Below are 17,925 nucleotides of genomic sequence, written 5' to 3' on the forward strand. Positions count from 1 at the left end.
TTAAGTGTGTATGTGCGCATGTATGTGTTATATGTGTGTTGTATGTTTTTATATGTGTGTGTGTGTGTGTGTGTGTGTGCACGCGTTTTTATATGTGTATGTTTATATGCACTGGTGAGGCACAGGCAGGCTACATGGCGGGCACTGGTAGGCTGCTGGCACAGTGAGGCTGCATTGATCTCCTGTAGCATGTCCGCAATCTCTGACCAGCTCCTGTAGCATGCCTGCAGTCTCTGACCATCTCCTGTACCATGCCTGCAGTCTCTGACCAGCTCCTGTACCATGCCTGCAGTCTCTGACCAGCTCCTGTACCATGTCTGCAGTCTCTGACCAGCTCCTGTACCATGCCTGCAGTCTCTGACCAGCTCCTGTACCATGTCTGCAGTCTCTGACCATCTCCTGTACCATGTCTGCAGTCTCTGACCATCTCCTGTACCATGTCTGCAGTCTCTGACCATCTCCTGTACCATGTCTGCAGTCTCTGACCATCTCCTGTACCATGTCTGCAGTCTCTGACCATCTCCTGTACCATGTCTGCAGTCTCTGACCATCTCCTGTACCATGTCCGCAGTCTCTGACCATCTCCTGTACCATGCCTGCAGTCTCTGACCATCTCCTGTATCATGCCTGCAGTCTCTGACCATCTCCTGTATCATGCCTGCAGTCTCTGACCAGCTCCTGTATCATGCCTGCAGTCTCTGACCATCTCCTGTATCATGCCTGCAGTCTCTGACCATCTCCTGTACCATGTCTGCAGTCTGACCATCTCCTGTACCATGTCTGCAGTCTGACCATCTCCTGTACCATGCCTGCAGTCTCTGACCATCTCCTGTACCATGCCTGCAGTCTCTGACCATCTCCTGTACCATGCCTGCAGTCTCTGACCATCTCCTGTACCATGCCTGCAGTCTCTGACCAGCTCCTGTACCATGCCTGCAGTCTCTGACCAGCTCCTGTACCATGCCTGCAGTCTCTGACCAGCTCCTGTACCATGTCTGCAGTCTCTGACCAGCTCCTGTACCATGTCTGCAGTCTCTGACCAGCTCCTGTACCATGTCTGCAGTCTCTGACCAGCTCCTGTATCATGCCTGCAGTCTCTGACCAGCTCCTGTACCATGTCTGCAGTCTCTGACCAGCTCCTGTACCATGTCTGCAGTCTCTGACCATCTCCTGTACCATGTCCGCAGTCTCTGACCATCTCCTGTACCATGTCCGCAGTCTCTGACCATCTCCTGTACCATGCCTGCAGTCTCTGACCAGCTCCTGTACCATGCCTGCAGTCTCTGACCAGCTCCTGTATCATGCCTGCAGTCTCTGACCATCTCCTGTACCATGTCTGCAGTCTGACCAGCTCCTGTACCATGCCTGCAGTCTCTGACCAGCTCCTGTACCATGCCCGCAGTCTCTGACCATCTCCTGTAATATGTCCTCAGTCTCTGACCATCTGATGTATGAAAATATTTTTTAAAAACAGTCATTTTCGGTATCGGTGCTGTTTCGGTATCGGTTTCGGTTTTCGGCCTAGTGTATTTTTCATTTTCGGTATCGGTTTCGGCACCAAAAAACCCATTCCCCCGTATTTTCTTTGTCACTCTTTCTGTGTAATCAAGGAAAGCCGCAAGTTATATCAAATTATATCTAATCAAATTATATCTAAATACACTATATTACCAAAGGTATCGGGATACCTGCCTTTACACACACACATGAATTCTATTGGCATCCCAGTCTTAGTCCGTAGGGTTCAATATTGAGTTGGCCCACCCTTTGCAGCTATAACATGCTTCATTTCAGTTTCAGGGTCTTGGAAATCTTCTTATAGTCTAGGCCATCTTTATGTAGAGCAACAATTCTTGTTTTCCGATCCTCAGGCAGTTCTTTTTAATGAGGTGCTATGTTGAACTTCCAGTGACCAGTATGAGAGAGTGAGAGCGATAACACAAAATTTAACATACCTGCTCCCCAATCACAACTGAAACCTTGTAACACTAACAAATCACATGACATCGGGGAGGGTAAATGTCTAATTGGGCCCAATAGGGAGTGAGTAATAGGGGTGTACTCACTTTTGTTGCCAGCGGTTTAGACATTGATGGCTGTGTGTTGAGTTATTTTGAGATAACAGAAAATTTACACTCAATACTTCTTCAGTGTTGTCACATGAAAAAGATATAATAAAATATTTACAAAGATGTGAGGGGTGTACTCACTTTTGTGAGATACTGTAGGGAAGATCGGTAACCCCTTTTAAATGTAGCGGGTTTTGACCTAAAATTGTAATCAAAATAGTTGGGTGAAGCGAAAAGACATATTTTAGTTTTTCTCATGGTCCTTGTGAGAGGTGAAAAAGGTGAGGGTTAGACTGAGTAGTTTCTCCCAATCTGAGAAGAAAATTGTTGTTTGAAATACAATGGTCCACACACAAACATAAAACAGTGGATCCATGTAGGAGTCAAATTAATAGTATTTTGCACATCTAGAACATCAAACAAAGAAAAACCTAGTACACACGAGTAGTATTTTTCATTCTGGACACTTGATATTAAGGAATAATACTAAATTTCTTTCACTGTGAGCTTACTTGTTACACAAAAAAAAAATTATGTTCATAGTTACATTTTTTAGCAATATTGATTTGCATTGTTTATGGCACTATGTATGCATTTGTAAGGTTCAGTATCACATGGTGCTGCATTTTTTTTGTTTTTTGCATATATGTTTTCATGATTACGGGGTTGTGATCAATGATTACCAGCTGTGAATTTGCATTTTGTTTCACAGGAATTGTTAAACCACAGAGGCGATTCAGTTCGCATTGTGTGCTATACAAGTATTTCATTCATTCATTCATTCACAACTGACGCTAGGTTGTAACCTCGGGTTACTTTATACCTGACACTGATTGCAGTCTCAGGTTGCTCTAGAGTAACTCACAAGATTTATGTATTTTTATAAAGTTAAAAGAGATATTGGGTTCAGTAAATAGCTAAGAACCCATTCTCAGATCAAGAAATATCTAGAGGTCATAAAGCAAACATTTTAACAAAAACAAAACACAGTTTAAGGGGAGTTTTAAGAGGTGCCATGGAATAAAGGTCTGAAGGGTGTTAGCCTTTTTTAGGAGCTTAATTTGGGCAATTGAACTCTAATACCAATGTATTATTAATTATGGCTTCAGTGCGGTAGAAGTCTAATTTTTGGAGACCAGTGCACACCAAGTTCTCTAAAACTTTAAACAGATATATCTTAATAATTTAACTTTTGCCAAAGGTTTTTAATGAAAATGTTTTTGTTTATATACAACATCTTTAAATTGTCCTTGATCTCTGTATTCCTCAAGCTGTATATGAAAGGGTTTACAAAGGGAGTAAACACTGTATACAACAAGGACATCATCTTACTGATCATTTGTGATTGTCCTTCCTTTGGAATCAGATATACAGCAAGTAGGGTTCCATAAAATATAAACACAACAGTGAGATGGGAGCTACAAGTGGAAAAGGATTTCAGTCTTCCAGAAAAGGAGGATATCTTTAATATTGTTAAAACAATGTAAGTATATGAAACCACTATCACTAGGAAGGGTAATATTAGCACAGGGACACACAACAAGGTGATTTCCATTTGAACTCTGGATGTATCTGAGCAGGAAAGTTCCACAAGAGGATTGAAATCACAAAATAAATAGTCTATAACATTTGGTCCACAGAATTCTAGTTGACTTATGCCAAGTGTTGGTATTAATGCCATAGAACAGCTGAAAATCCAGGATGCAAGAACTAATTTAATGCAAAGTGATTGTTTCATAATGGAGGTATAATGCAGAGGAGAGCAGATGGCCAGATAGCGGTCATAGGACATCACTGTCAGAAGAAAACATTCAAATGTTTCTACTGATCCAAAGACATAAAATTGAGTGATGCAACCAGAAAAGGATATGGAGGTCAGCTCATATAGAACAATATTTAAGATGTTAGGAGAAATATCTGTGGTCAGCATGATGTCAGATATAGAGAGTTGGGAGAGGAAGAAGTACATGGGAGAATGAAGGGTCTTGCTGTAATATATCAGTACAATGATTAAACAGTTTCCACATATTGTCACAATGTATATAATAAAGACCAAGGTGAAGAACAGCAGATTAAATGCGGCCATGCTGGTAAATTCCAAAAAGAAGAATGTGGTGACATTACCTTTATGTGTGGTCTGTGTGAAAGCAGAAAAGATTCATATAACATGTTTATGTATTAACCATAGCAGAAAAAAAATGTATTGACTTTGCAAAATGATTCATAGCAAATAAGGAGAACCTGTGATGTTGACTACCCTTTGAACACATATCTGGTTGATTGAAGTGACCATGGCTTCATCTTGTTTAATAAGCTCAGTGAATGTTTTCTTTGCTAATTGGATAGTCTCTATTGTTTTAGTTAATTTTTAATATAAGAAAAATGACATGACCATTGAGAAGAAGTGGAACTCTGGACAAATAAAAAATAACATATATACATGAAATGTTAAAAAAAAATAAAAAAAAAGGGGGCGTGGCTTGCCTTGAAGAGAGATGGCCGCTTAACTTACCACCTCCGTCAGACTGTAGCCTTCTTTTAGCTATCACGGGACACTTACCCTCTCTTCTGAACTTCAGAGTATGGGGACGGCATCCCGCAACAACTCTGCCTCACGATCGAGATCCCCGAGAGCTAATAGAACCCGCAGCGGCCATAACATCCCGGAGCTATTCCGGACTCAGAGAGCCAATATGGCGACCGTCTCCTCAGCTGCCTCACAAGCGCAAGACGGGATCGTTCTAGCGCCGGCTACCGCACATTCGACCGACATAGCAGCGGGTCCCCCTGCTCCCCAACAACCCACTCTGCAGGACCTCCGAGCGGTGGCTTCCGACATCAAAGACACCTTCACCGCCGCGATCACGGACCTCCGCTATGAACTACAGGCAATGGCGGGAAGAGTGCAGGAGGTGGAGAAGAAAACAGCTGTCCATCAGTCTGTGCTGCGGAAGGTCACCACTGTACTGGATTCTCACACAGCCCACTTGAGAGATATGCAAAGGCATATCGAAGATCTTGATAACAGGGGGAGAAGGCACAACGTGAGAGTGAGAGGTCTGCCTGAGAGTGTGGATAACTCTCAATTAACCCCTACAGTGTCAAATCTATTCAATGCCTTATTAGAGAAACCAACCACAGACATCATTGAAATGGAACGTATCCATAGAGCCCTCAGACCACGCGGTAGGGAATCCGATCCCCCTAGGGATATAATTTGTTATATCAATGATTACAAATTAAAACAAGATATTTTAAAACAGGCAAGACTCAAAGGACCACTGGAATATGATGGATGCAAGATTACCATTTACCAAGATCTATCAACCATAACTTTGCGGCATAGAAAGGATTTGCGCCCTCTACTGGAAGTACTACAAGCTAAAGGCATACCATACCGATGGAAATTTCCATTTGCGTTATCTGCAACATACCGCGGCCGTACATCAGTGCTTAGGAACCCTGATGAATTAGATTCCTTTTGCCAAGCACTGGATATTCCATTCACTGCGGTACCGAATTGGTATGCAGAATTTCACACCTCCGCTCCGACTTCCAAGGTACTGACTGAGGATTGCATGGAAACACAGGCCTCTCACTTTAGAAGACGCCGCTCTCCATCCATCGCAAGACTGAGTCCTCATGCAACCTCACATCCACCACAACACAGCCCTACGGCTGCCCCGCTACCAAGAAGAGCTCGTAGAGATCGTTAGATCCCTTTCAAGCCATCTCTATATTCCCACCACACTAATGCGGGAAAAAGAACCTCCCCACCCCCCCCTTTTTTTTTTTTTTTTTTTTTTTCATACTTTGGGGTCTCCTGCATACTATAGACGCGCTCAACATTGTTTGCTGTCAACAGTGCTTCCGTAGGTACCGAAAACGTATGTACTATATCCAGATCACCTCGACTGCTTTACGGTCTTTATACTTTGCATCTTTTTTTGCTCTTGACCCTCGCACCTGATTTCATCTCCATGGTTGCTAACACCAGTGCCGGTTTAAGGATCCGATTAAGACTAATAAAGGTCATGCAAACTATGAAGTAACCAGCGAATGACCTACTTTACCTTACAAAACTACTTTCAACAAAAGGTAGCTGATACCTGTCTCGCCTAGACTTGCTCAACAAGCTCACTGAACTCTCACGATCTTTACAGTGCTTGTTCCAAAAGGACTTAACCTCTTATGGATGACATGCTAACTTCCTCTTATAAGGTCCCCCGTAGGTATACAGAACATACCAGGTTATCTACTATTGGGAAGCGACCCCGCCCTATCCTCCCTATCCTCTTCCCCTGTGTGCTTTCTTCCCCCCCCCTCTCTTTTTTATGTATGTCTATGTGTATGTATGTATATATATATATATATATGTATGTGTGTATGTATATATATATATATATATATATATATGTATATATTTCTTATATTGTTTTTTATATACCAATTTATTTATTTATTTTTATTTTTTATTTCTCGCTCTTCTTTTCTTTTCTTTTTCCCGCACCCTGATTATATTAGAGGAAGAAATATATATCTTGTTCTATATTATACTAACAATGATATAGAACTACCAGTAGAAGTGTTGTACTTAGCTTTATTGCTGGGTTATACCCGAGTTTTTACTGTTATAATCGTTCTATGGTTCTCTTACAGTTTGAAAATCATATGTTTCTATTTCAGACTGATATGCACCTACAGCAGTTCCTCTATGTTACACTGTTAATTATATGCTGGCTACTAAGTTGACCTCCGAGGTTTTACATTATTGTCCTAATATCCGACTTCTGAATGTACAGGCTGTACAGCCACAGACCAAGACATGCAATTCACCCAGTGCCCTTAAATATAACCGCATGGGCATTACGACCCATACATCCCCTTATCTCCCCTCCTCACATGCCAACTTACACCAGACGGTTCTTTCCCCTATACTCTATGTATCACATTTCTCCCCAAAATGCACTAACTTTCATAGCTCTGAGGCTCACACTCTGACGACCATTTTAGGAACACATCTCTTTTCAACCGAACCACCTCCCACGAAGTGGTACACTGTCTTGCTACTTTTTATCTCACCACATTTATTCTAGTCACCACTGATCTATTCCGGCTTTCACCCTTTTCCACTTGTATAGGTGAGCTGGTCCTCACCTATAGCCGGTCTCCCTATTACCTTCCACACCACCCCTATCCATTCTCCACCCCCCTGCCCCACTTACCCCTTCCTAACAAAATACTTAGGAGTGTTCTGGATTCCGATTACTTGACTATCCGCTTTGCCCCAAGTTCGGCCTTGACAATCCGAATCCCGAACTGCCTCCACCCATTTGGCCATTCCAAATAATTATATTAAGGATACTTTCCACCTTAATTCATAATGACTGCCAAATCGATACAACCTCCTATACCACAATTAAAGATTATCTCCCTGAATGTTAAGGGTTTAAACATACCCGAAAAAAGATCACAACTCCTTCTCAATATGAAACGCAATCGTGCAGATATAATATTTGTACAGGAAACCCACTTCCGCACAAACTCTATTCCAAAACTTCACAACTTTCAGTACCCCACTGTCTTCCACTCAACAAATACAGAATCGAAAACGAAAGGAGTCTCCGTACTCTTAGCCCGACATACCCCCTTCCAAATTACAGATTCATATATCGATGATCAGGGCAGATTTCTCTTCCTTAAGGGTACCTATCACGATCGGAAACTCACTCTGGTAAATTTGTACGCCCCGAATAGTGGACAAGTGCCCTTCTTTCGCGACTTAACACGACGCCTGGTAGACTTCCAAGAAGGTACACTAATACTAGGTGGTGATTTCAACACCCCACTGAATCCCTTAGTTGACACATCAAATGGTAACTCTTCTCTACCATATACCGCCCTAAAGGCCATTAAATCTGAACTACAATCGCTCCTAATCCATGATACGTGGCGCACACTTTACCCGGATGGCAAAGATTACACCTTCTTCTCTCCACCGCATGCCAAATATTCTAGAATTGATTACCTCTTTATATCCCAATCAGCCCTCCCTTATCTTCAAAAAGCATCTATAGATCCTATGTACTTATCTGACCATCACCCAATCTCGATAAGCCTAACATTTCCTGAAACACATCCCAGGCCCCAATCATGGAAACTAGATCCTTCCCTACTTACCGACATGACTATTGTCGCAGATGTCACAACAGGATTACAACATTTTTTTTCGGAAAATAACACCTCTGACGTCTCACCACAAATTACGTGGGAAGCACATAAATGTGTGATTAGGGGCATACTCATTGCTGCGGCCTCCAAAAGAAGAAAACTCAGGGAGCTACAGCAAAAAACTCTACTCCAAAAAATTAGGTCCTTAGAAAACCTCCATAAAAAGACCCTAGCCCTAGATGCCCTTGACTCATTAATATCTGCCAGGAAGGAATTGTCGCAATTATTAGGAAAACAAATTAGACGCAAATATCTTTTATCCCAAAAACGCTTCTATGAATTTGGCAATAAAGCTAGCAAACTCCTAGCTAGAGCCCTCCATTCCAAAAAAGCCACCACAACCATCCACTCTATCACAGACCCACAGGGACGTAAAGTTACGTCCAATCCAGATATAGCTCAACAATTTCTGTCATATTACTCCAAATTATATAACCTACACTCCGCAGAAAATAGACAAACATCCTCCGACCGAAAAACCATGATAAAAGACTTTCTCGCACAATACGGCCCTACTCCGATCTCGGAAACCCTTTCCCAAGATCTCAACAAACCTATAACTGTAGAAGAGGCGGATCTAGCTCTAAACATGTTAAAAGTTGGTAAAAGTCCGGGGCCCGATGGCCTGACTGTCGGCTACTATAAATCCTTTAAACAATTATTGACACCCTTTTTTACCACCACGTTTGATGCATATGCAACACCTACTACACCCCCTAGAGATTTATTAACAGCACACATTACGGTAATCCCTAAACCTGGCAAAGACCCTCTATTAGTTCACAACTACAGACCGATCTCCCTATTAAATGTGGACCTAAAATGGTACGCTAAAATACTGGCCAACAGATTGCTTCCCCTACTCCCTGACCTTATACACCTCGACCAAGTAGGTTTTATCCCGGGCAGGGAAGCGAGGGATAATACCCTCAAAGCCCTTAACATCCACCATTGGCTTAACAAAGCTGGCCAAAAGGGTTTTTTTTTGTCGTTGGATGCGGAGAAGGCGTTCGACAGAGTGGCCTGGGATTACATGTCAGAGACCTTGAAAGCCATTGGCATTCCTAACCGCATGCTCCAATACATTCTCATGCTTTACTCCAAACCCACTGCAAGAATCCGCATTAATGGCCACCTGTCGGACGCCTTTCCCATATCCAACGGCACGCGACAAGGCTGCCCTCTATCCCCACTTATATTCGTACTCACCTTAGAACCCTTCCTTCGATGTCTCAGAGCGAATCCGGATATCAAAGGAATCACAATACAAAATCACACTTACAAATTAGCTGCTTTTGCGGATGATATTCTCCTATTTCTTACAGAGCCATTGACAACACTCCCAAATCTTCTGAAAACACTGGACCTATTCAATCAAATCTCCCATCTCAAAATTAATTTCACAAAATCTCATGCATTAAACATTACTTTAACCCCTCAACAATGCTCCCAATGTCAACTCAACTTCCCATTTAAGTGGAACACCCATTCCATCACCTATCTAGGCATCCAACTACCAGCATCTCTAACCAACTTATATGATGTCAATTATCTACCCCTGTTACATAACATCCAAAATGACCTACGGAAATGGTCGTCTGGACTTTTCTCATGGTTCGGTAGAACGGCCATAATTAAGATGAACATCCTCCCGAGGATTTTATACCTTCTCCAGACGATCCCTATTAAATTACCGCCCACGTTTTTCTCAACCTATCGTACATTATGCACTAGATTCATATGGGGACCGATTCGCCCTAGAATAAACTATATCAAACTCACATCCCCTAAACTCAGTGGTGGTCTCGGCCTCCCTGATATTGAAAAATATCATCAGGCAGCACATTTGACAAGAATTCTGGACTGGAACATACACGCTTCCACTAAAGATTGGGTCCAATTAGAAAATTCATTATCCCACATCCCCCTAGCTCAGACACCATGGATACCGAATGAACACACTCCAGCTATCTATAAAACACACCCTTTGATTTACCCTACACTCTCCGTTTTTCAAAAAGCATGCTCAAAATACAAGATATCGTCGATAAACGGACCGATGACACCCCTCGCAATGAATCCAGCTTTTACACCAGGACTACACGCTCCCTTTTTGAAGATTAAATGGCCGCACATACCTGTCCGGGCTACTCACTTCTTCACAGACGACAAAATGCTCTCATACTCTACTCTCTCGAACCAGCTTAGACCAAACACATTTTCATACTGGACCTATATCCAAATTAAACATTACCTTGACACACAAGCTTCAAAATTGGAGTGGTCCCGACCTCTCACCCCATTTGAGGACATGTGCCAACACTCAGAACCCCATAGACACCTTATCTCCTTTACCTACGGATTACTGTTCCCGAACCAACAACAACGAAATTGCTGGACCACGATGAAATGGTCCACTGATTTATCTATCAACCTCACAGATAAGGATTGGGAAACAATACTTACCATCACACACAAAGGATCCTTGAACGTTTCTGCGCAAGAAAATGCATATAAACTGATTTCACGATGGTACCGCACACCTCTTAAACTCCATCACATTTACCCTTCCCTCTCACCGCAATGCTGGCGCTGTGGCACTGAAATCGGCTCACTGTTACATATATGGTGGGCCTGCCCTAAAATCCAACCGTTTTGGAAGAAAGTTCACCATTTGATACAAAAAATCACCACATACAATCTGGAATACACGCCTGCACAATTCCTATTACACTACCCTGCAAAACCACAACGTACCTACCTACGATCCCTCACTATGCACATGATAGCCGCTGCAAACATGTGCATCCCCAGGAAATGGCGAGCATCGGCCACTCCAACCATGCGTGATTGGTTTGATAGACTCCACAAAACAGCCGAAATGGAAGACTTGATACATCAAGCCAAAGACACACCTTCCAAATTCATACAGACGTGGTCCTGTTGGCAACATTTCACCACCACACAGGAATATCGAGATCTGCTTACATGATATGAAAACTTAACACAATGTTAATAACGTCTCTCACAAATCAATCTTGAATCACCTCATTTCCGTACCCCCTCTCCTTACTCAACTAGACCCCCCTTTTTTAGATTTTCTTTATCTTTTACTACTGTTTATATACAGGTTTGGTTCACATTCTCAAGAACCATTTGAATTTTCAAACCACTTAGGCCATTGGAAGCATTTTACCCATTCTCCAATATCGGAACAGGCTATATACAGAACACTCCTATCCCATTCAATGTATTTACATTGATATCCTTCCACCGCCCCTACCTTGCCCCATTTTAGAATTTACTACTCAAATACCACTTTAGTGTCGAATGTGCAATTGGAAGGCAGCTTTGACTGCATTTATTTCACACAATGTTCTGGAATATGTTTTTAGTTATTTTTAATTTGTATTTCATTCCCCAACAAATTGTTCTATTCCTTCAGTATTCGTGTAAATTAACTCTAGTCCCTTTTCCACATTGTGACATCAAACTTTTCTGAAGTGACACCAACTCCCTCCACTGAGATCTCGAGATCTAATACTCTTTCCCCTTTTTTTTTTTTTTTTTTTTTTTTTTTTTAGTAGACTAATTAGTTGAATAGACCATGCCTACAGATATTTACCTTAAAGAATGACATCATAGTATTGGTTAGAATTTCTTGCTATATGCCATTCGAGATTGTCGACTCTTATATGTACCGAATAATATTGTCACTTTTTTCACTCATACATATGTTATTGTTTTTGTTTATGATATTGTACATGTACAAATTCTTAATAAAAACTTCTTTAAAAAAAAAAAAAAAAAAAAAAAAAAAAAAAAAAAAAAAGCTTTGCAAAATCACATTTACATAGCAAGAAGGGAGTTACTATATACACTGTGTAAAATTATAAAAGTAACACTTTTGTGTTTGCCCCTATATATCATGAGCTGAACTTAAAGATCTAGGCCTATTTCTCTCAAATATATATATATATATATATATATATATATATATATATATATATATATATATATAAAGAGAGAGAAAGAGAGAGAGAGAGAGGGAGTGTGTGAGAGAGAGATATTTGACTTTAGGTATACCGTACTTTAATGCCATGACAGTAGTGGAAACTATGCTGCACAATGCAAAGAAAATAGATAGATCAAGGTATAAAATGTCTCATTTGTCATAATGATTACGATTTCACCCAATTAATGCATTATAACTTGGTGAATTTAGTCTGAAATAAAAATAAAAAAAAAGTACTTACTCTGTTTACTAATGATCTCTGATGAAAACTCATTGTTTTTGATAATTTAACTTAATTTTAAATAAACCAACAGAAAAAAAAAGTTGATTCTTATTTTATTTTTTTGCTAACATAAAATTAAAGTATCAATATTAAAAGTGTAACAATAGTACATGAATTTCTTCATAAGAGAGTTTTCTATCAGTTTTTCTATTGAGCATGGACTAAAAGCATCTTATATATCTATTGTAAGTATAAAGCATATGATGTGTATCAGGATGGATGATAAGTCCAGGATAACTCCAGTTGACTGAACAGGAAACTTTTTTTCACACAAACATTTATATGTTTCTTTGCAGATTAAAGATTCCATAGAGATTAATAAAGATCTCTTTGGGTTTATGTTTGTGACTGTACTAAAAATAAATGTATTTTTTCTTTTACAAAAGTTTTATTAAAGAATAAAATATAACAAGAATATCCAAATGATTGCTGGTTACATTAGATATCAACAAAGAAAAAGTCCCGACAGCGAAATATTACATATACAGTACTGTGTACATCAATTTGAGTGCTGAGAAACGCTGAAAAACGAAAACACACCCAAAATGAACAAATGCTTATAAATGGAACAAAAGATCGTTATATAGAAGAGGAGAAAAGATGAAAATATAGTACAATCTGTCGGGTTTGGCTATTTCCAACCTCCATAACCAACAAGACTAATTTGGGTCCTTCACAACCTAGGTCGGAGGAAGGAGTACACATGTAGAGAGAAAAACTAAAGAGTAAGTTAGTAGCAAAAGGCAGAAGGAGGGTAAAGAAAATAGATGGGAAAGGCCAGAAGAAAAAGGAGGGAGAGAGTCCGTCCCACAAGGGGAAGGGGGGTGCACACAGAGCCTTTAGATTGACAGCAAGCGACTATTAAATCTGGAGGATTGATTACAAGATATCCAGGGACTCCAGATTCTAAGAAATTTATTGTGCGTGTCGGAGGTTAGGGACGTTAGTTTCTCGTTGACCATGATGTCATTCATACGGTTTTTGACTGCCTCGAAGCTGAGTAAAGGAGTTTTCCAAGAGCGCGCAATGGTCAGTTTTGTTGCATTAAAAAGGTGTTGGGCTAGTTGGCGCTCTGGGCGAAGGAGCTCTTGGATAGGTTTACATAGTAGGGCTTCATATGGATCTCTTTTCAGGTTGGTATGAAACATATTTCGTAGCAGCGCATAGACCCTGACCCAGAGTCTACAGACTTTTGGGCATGTGCACCAAATATGTGCCATGGACCCCGTTATTGGGCAGCCCCTAAAACAGTTAGGGGAATATGAGGGGATAAATCTCGCTAGCCTGTCGGGCGTATAATACCACCTATAAAAGACTTTATATGCGTTTTCTAGAATAAGAACATTCCTTGAACTTTTCATGAGAGATAATGTCATAGTCTGCAAGTCCTCTGGGTCCAGCTGTCTCGCTAGATCCTTCTCCCATTGAAGATGATATTTATTTACGGGGGGTTTGCTAATAGAAATGATAGAAGAGTATAGTAGGGATATGGTCCCCGGGGAGTGAGGAGTAGCCCTACATATCCTTTCAAAGGGGGTCAAAGTGTACGGAGTAGGCTGGGCCCAGAGGAGTTGTTGGAGAAAGTGCTTGATTTGTAGGTAACTGTAATGTTCCCGTAAGGGGATGTCATGGGAGGAATGAAGCGTTTCAAAGGAGATTATTTTTGTAGGGGTAAGCAATGAGTGAACATCCGTAAACCCCCTATCCGCCCACCAAGAAAACTGTCCAGGATTTTCGCAACTAGGGGGGAACATTGGGCAGTGTGCAAGGCGCAGTAAAGGCAAATGAGGGGATATGAGACTTGCTGAATATTTTATCGAGTCCCTGAGGCGTAACAAATGGACCATACATGGTCCAAGTCCCTTGGACGCTTCGTAGGGGGAAGCCATGGTATGGACGAGATGGGTGTAGGGTGTGAGTCGACCAGGTCAATAGTGGCCCATGGTGGCATTTGGTAATTGTCATGGAGGCGGGTGATTGGGGCAATGTTTGCCGCCAAATAATACGCCTGAAGATTAGGGACCGACAGGCCCCCCTCAATCCGTCTGGTGTACAGTGTCTGTTTGTTGATTCGAGGACGGGAGGAACCCCATATACATTTCAAAAGTTTACGCTGATAGATTTGCAGTACGTGCGAGGCAATTGGAATGGGCAGAATCCTAAAAAAATATAATAACTTGGGAAGATAGGTCATACGGACCGCTGTAATTCTGCCAAACCAGGAGATCGGGCAGTGAGACCAGGAGGACAGCAATGTGTCAAGTTTACGGAAAAGAGAAGGAAAATTGGCCTGGTACAAACCTTCGTACCTAGGGGTGATATGAATTCCCAGATAGGGTAATGAAGGAAACCATTGAAAAGGGACATTTTCTTTTATAGAGGATAATTCTAGAGGTGAGAGATTTACCGACATAGCTTTGGACTTGGTAGGGTTAACTCGTAGGCCCGAAAGGGATGCCAAAGTCTCCAAGAGAGAAAACAGGCTGGGTAGTGAGAGTCTGGGTGAAGTCAAAGTCAACAGAATATCATCCGCAAATAGCGAAATCTTATGTGGAAAACCCGCCACTTCGATGCCCTTGATGTCAGGATGTGAACGGATCGACTCTGCTAGAGGTTCCATAGCCAAAACAAATAATAGGGGCAAACGTGGGCAGCCCTGATGAGTGCCCCTTCGGATAGGGAACTTGGGTGATTCAAACCCATAGTATTTAACTTTGGCTTGAGGGGCGTCGTACAGTGCTGCCAACCAATGCAGAAACGAAGCTCCAAAGCCATAGTGGCGGAGTATGGTCATAAGATACAGCCAGGATAGCGTGTCAAAAGGTTTGTTCACATCCAGCGACAAAAGCATGGATTCTACTTCAAAAAGTTTTTTATTAACACAGGAAACATACAGCGCATAGAAAACTGCATTTCGTCTTGTACACAATGAAAGAAATAATGACAAAATGTACTCAAGACCACGTCAGGTTACAATGAGGTTGACAAAGTAACAACGTGATTTGGGTCAGCCTGAAACCTAACTTATATTCGGCCTAGACACTAGAACACATAGCAAATGCATGCAACTTACGCACAGGCTAGGACATTATCATATAGAAAAGTGTAGAATATCTAGTTCTGTGTAGACGAAGAGCTGCAGAACACTCAAACCATAACTAGTTTTGCCCAAGGTCACCGCTAGGGTGAGCGTCTATTGCAATTGGGTACATCAAAAGGGCAGAAATTAAAGTACAAGGCAAAAAGAGTAGGAGGAAGAGAAAAGAGAAAAAAAAAAAAAGGGGGGGGGGGAAGAAGAGAGAAAATGAAAAGAGAGAGAGAGAGAGAAAGGGAAGGGATTAGAGGAGAAATAGAGGAAGGAGAGGTCGGAGAGGCAGGAACAGTGGTCGGCCGGCTCCCACTAAACATTTGAAGGCCAGCAGTAGGCTGCTGACCGAGGGAGGTTGGTTGCTATGGTTCAAGTAGATGGTGATCAAAGTGTGGGGGTAGATAATGGTCAACCCATGGTTGCCAGATTTTAGAATGTCGGGGGATAGCATTCTGAACCGTTGCTTCGATTTTACTGTGTATCATTGCCTGCGTAACCCTATTCTTGACTTCAGTCAGACGCAGGGTTGAAGTCTTCCAGGCTTTAGCTATTGTTTGTTTGGCCGCAGTGGTGACCTGCAGAGCAAGACGCATCTGAGCCCTGGTGAAAAAATGTGGGTAAAAATTGAGGAGGGCCAAAGCCGGGTCAGGGTCTAATGACTTGGTGATCAGTGTGGATAAAATCAGAAATACTTCAGTCCAGAAGCGTTGAACCACTGGACAGGTCCACCAAATATGCAAGTGTGTACCACTCTCGTCACAGCCACGGAAACAGTTTGAAGAGTAAGGCTCCGTTCACACAGGGGGCGACGCGAGGCGACACGACTTGCCGTGCCGCGACCTGACAAGTCGCCCCCGTTCTGTACTACGGAACCATTCTAAGAGGTCGCTCCGACTTAGAAAAAAGGTTCCTGTACTACTTTTGGGCGACCTCGGGGTGACTTGCATTGACTTCTATACAGAAGTCATTTGCAAGTCGCCGCTGAGGTCGCGGCAGGTCGCGGCGAGGCAAGTTGTGTCGCCTCGTATCGCCCCCTGTGTGAACCGAGCCTTAGAGGGTAAAAATTTTGCAATTCTATCTGGCACTAAGTACCAACGCATGAGAACGTTGTAGCTCGCTTCCAGGGCCACAATGTTTTGCGAGGAGAGTTTAGTATGTAGCCAAACATCAGACCAGTCGTGTTCATCCAAATTTAAATTCAGGTCCCTGGACCAACATTGCGCATATGTCGGAAGTGTCGACAGCTGGGAGGTGAGGTGTGCATACAGCTGTGATATGCTTCCCGGGGCGTGTGGATCAGAGTTGCATATTTTTTCAAATATCGTGTACGTGTTCGTTCCCCTGGTCAAGCCTACAGTCTGCTGCACGAAATGTGATATTTGGAGATAGCGGAAATATTCATTATTTGGTAGTTGTGTTTGGGCTTGCAGGGAAGAGAACGGTTTAACTGTACCACCAGCCACCAGGTCACATATACGGGTTAAGTCTGCATGTTCCCATGCTCGGAATAAAGAAGGAGAAGTGTAGGCAGGATAGAACTTAGGGTGACCAATATAGGATAGTAAAGGGGAGTGTGGGGAGATCAAATTAAATGACTTACAAAGCTTATCCCAAAGTTTGACAGAGTTAGAGGTCAAGGGGTTGGGAATGGTTGGGAATGGGGCCTCGGGCTGCAGGAGGGAGCCAGAGAAGATTAGTTAGGGGTATAGGGTGGAGATCCACCGCTTCCAGACTCACCCAAATGGGAACTTCAACTTTGGCATGATAGAGCGTTATTTGGGCAAGCTGGGCCGCGTGATAGTAATGTTGGAAATTGGGTACACCTAGACCACCGGCCCTGTGGTGACGAAGTAAGGTGGATCTAGAAATTCTGGGTTTCACGAGACCCCATATATAATTAAAGATCCGGCCTTGTATTATACGGTGGAAATAAGGGGGCACTGGGATGGGAAGGACTCTGTATAGGTAAAGAAGCTTAGGGAGTAGGGACATCTTGACGGCGGCAATGCGCCCCATCCAAGAGATGCAGAGGGGATGCCAATCTTGGAGTAAGGATGAGAGATGCTTCAGCATTGGGAGATAGTTCGCTCGGAACAAGTCTGCAGGATCACTGGTAAGTTTTATGCCTAAATACGGGATAGAAGAACTAGACCATTGGAATGGGAAATTAGTCCTAAGAAGTGCTAAGGTGTCATCTGGCAGTGATACATTCAGGGCTTTGGATTTTGTCTGATTAACT

At 42.2% G+C, this 17,925-nt stretch overlaps 1 pseudogene across 1 annotated transcript; it reads right to left on the reverse strand.

The window, feature by feature from the left end:
* Window positions 1-3,254: 3,254 nt before the first annotated feature.
* On the reverse strand, window positions 3,255-12,845 carry LOC143964056 (olfactory receptor 5P68-like; annotated as a pseudogene). Its single transcript, XR_013271068.1, has 2 exons — window positions 12,557-12,845; window positions 3,255-4,206 (listed from the first exon to the last, which is right to left on the reverse strand). The product of XR_013271068.1 is annotated as an olfactory receptor 5P68-like (transcript).
* Between the last annotated feature and the right edge of the window lie 5,080 nt (window positions 12,846-17,925).

Source organism: Lithobates pipiens, unplaced genomic scaffold (assembly GCF_037356315.1).
Source record: "Lithobates pipiens isolate NorthernLeopardFrog02 unplaced genomic scaffold, aLitPip1_a1.2 Scaffold_8, whole genome shotgun sequence".
Taxonomy (NCBI): domain Eukaryota; kingdom Metazoa; phylum Chordata; class Amphibia; order Anura; family Ranidae; genus Lithobates; species Lithobates pipiens.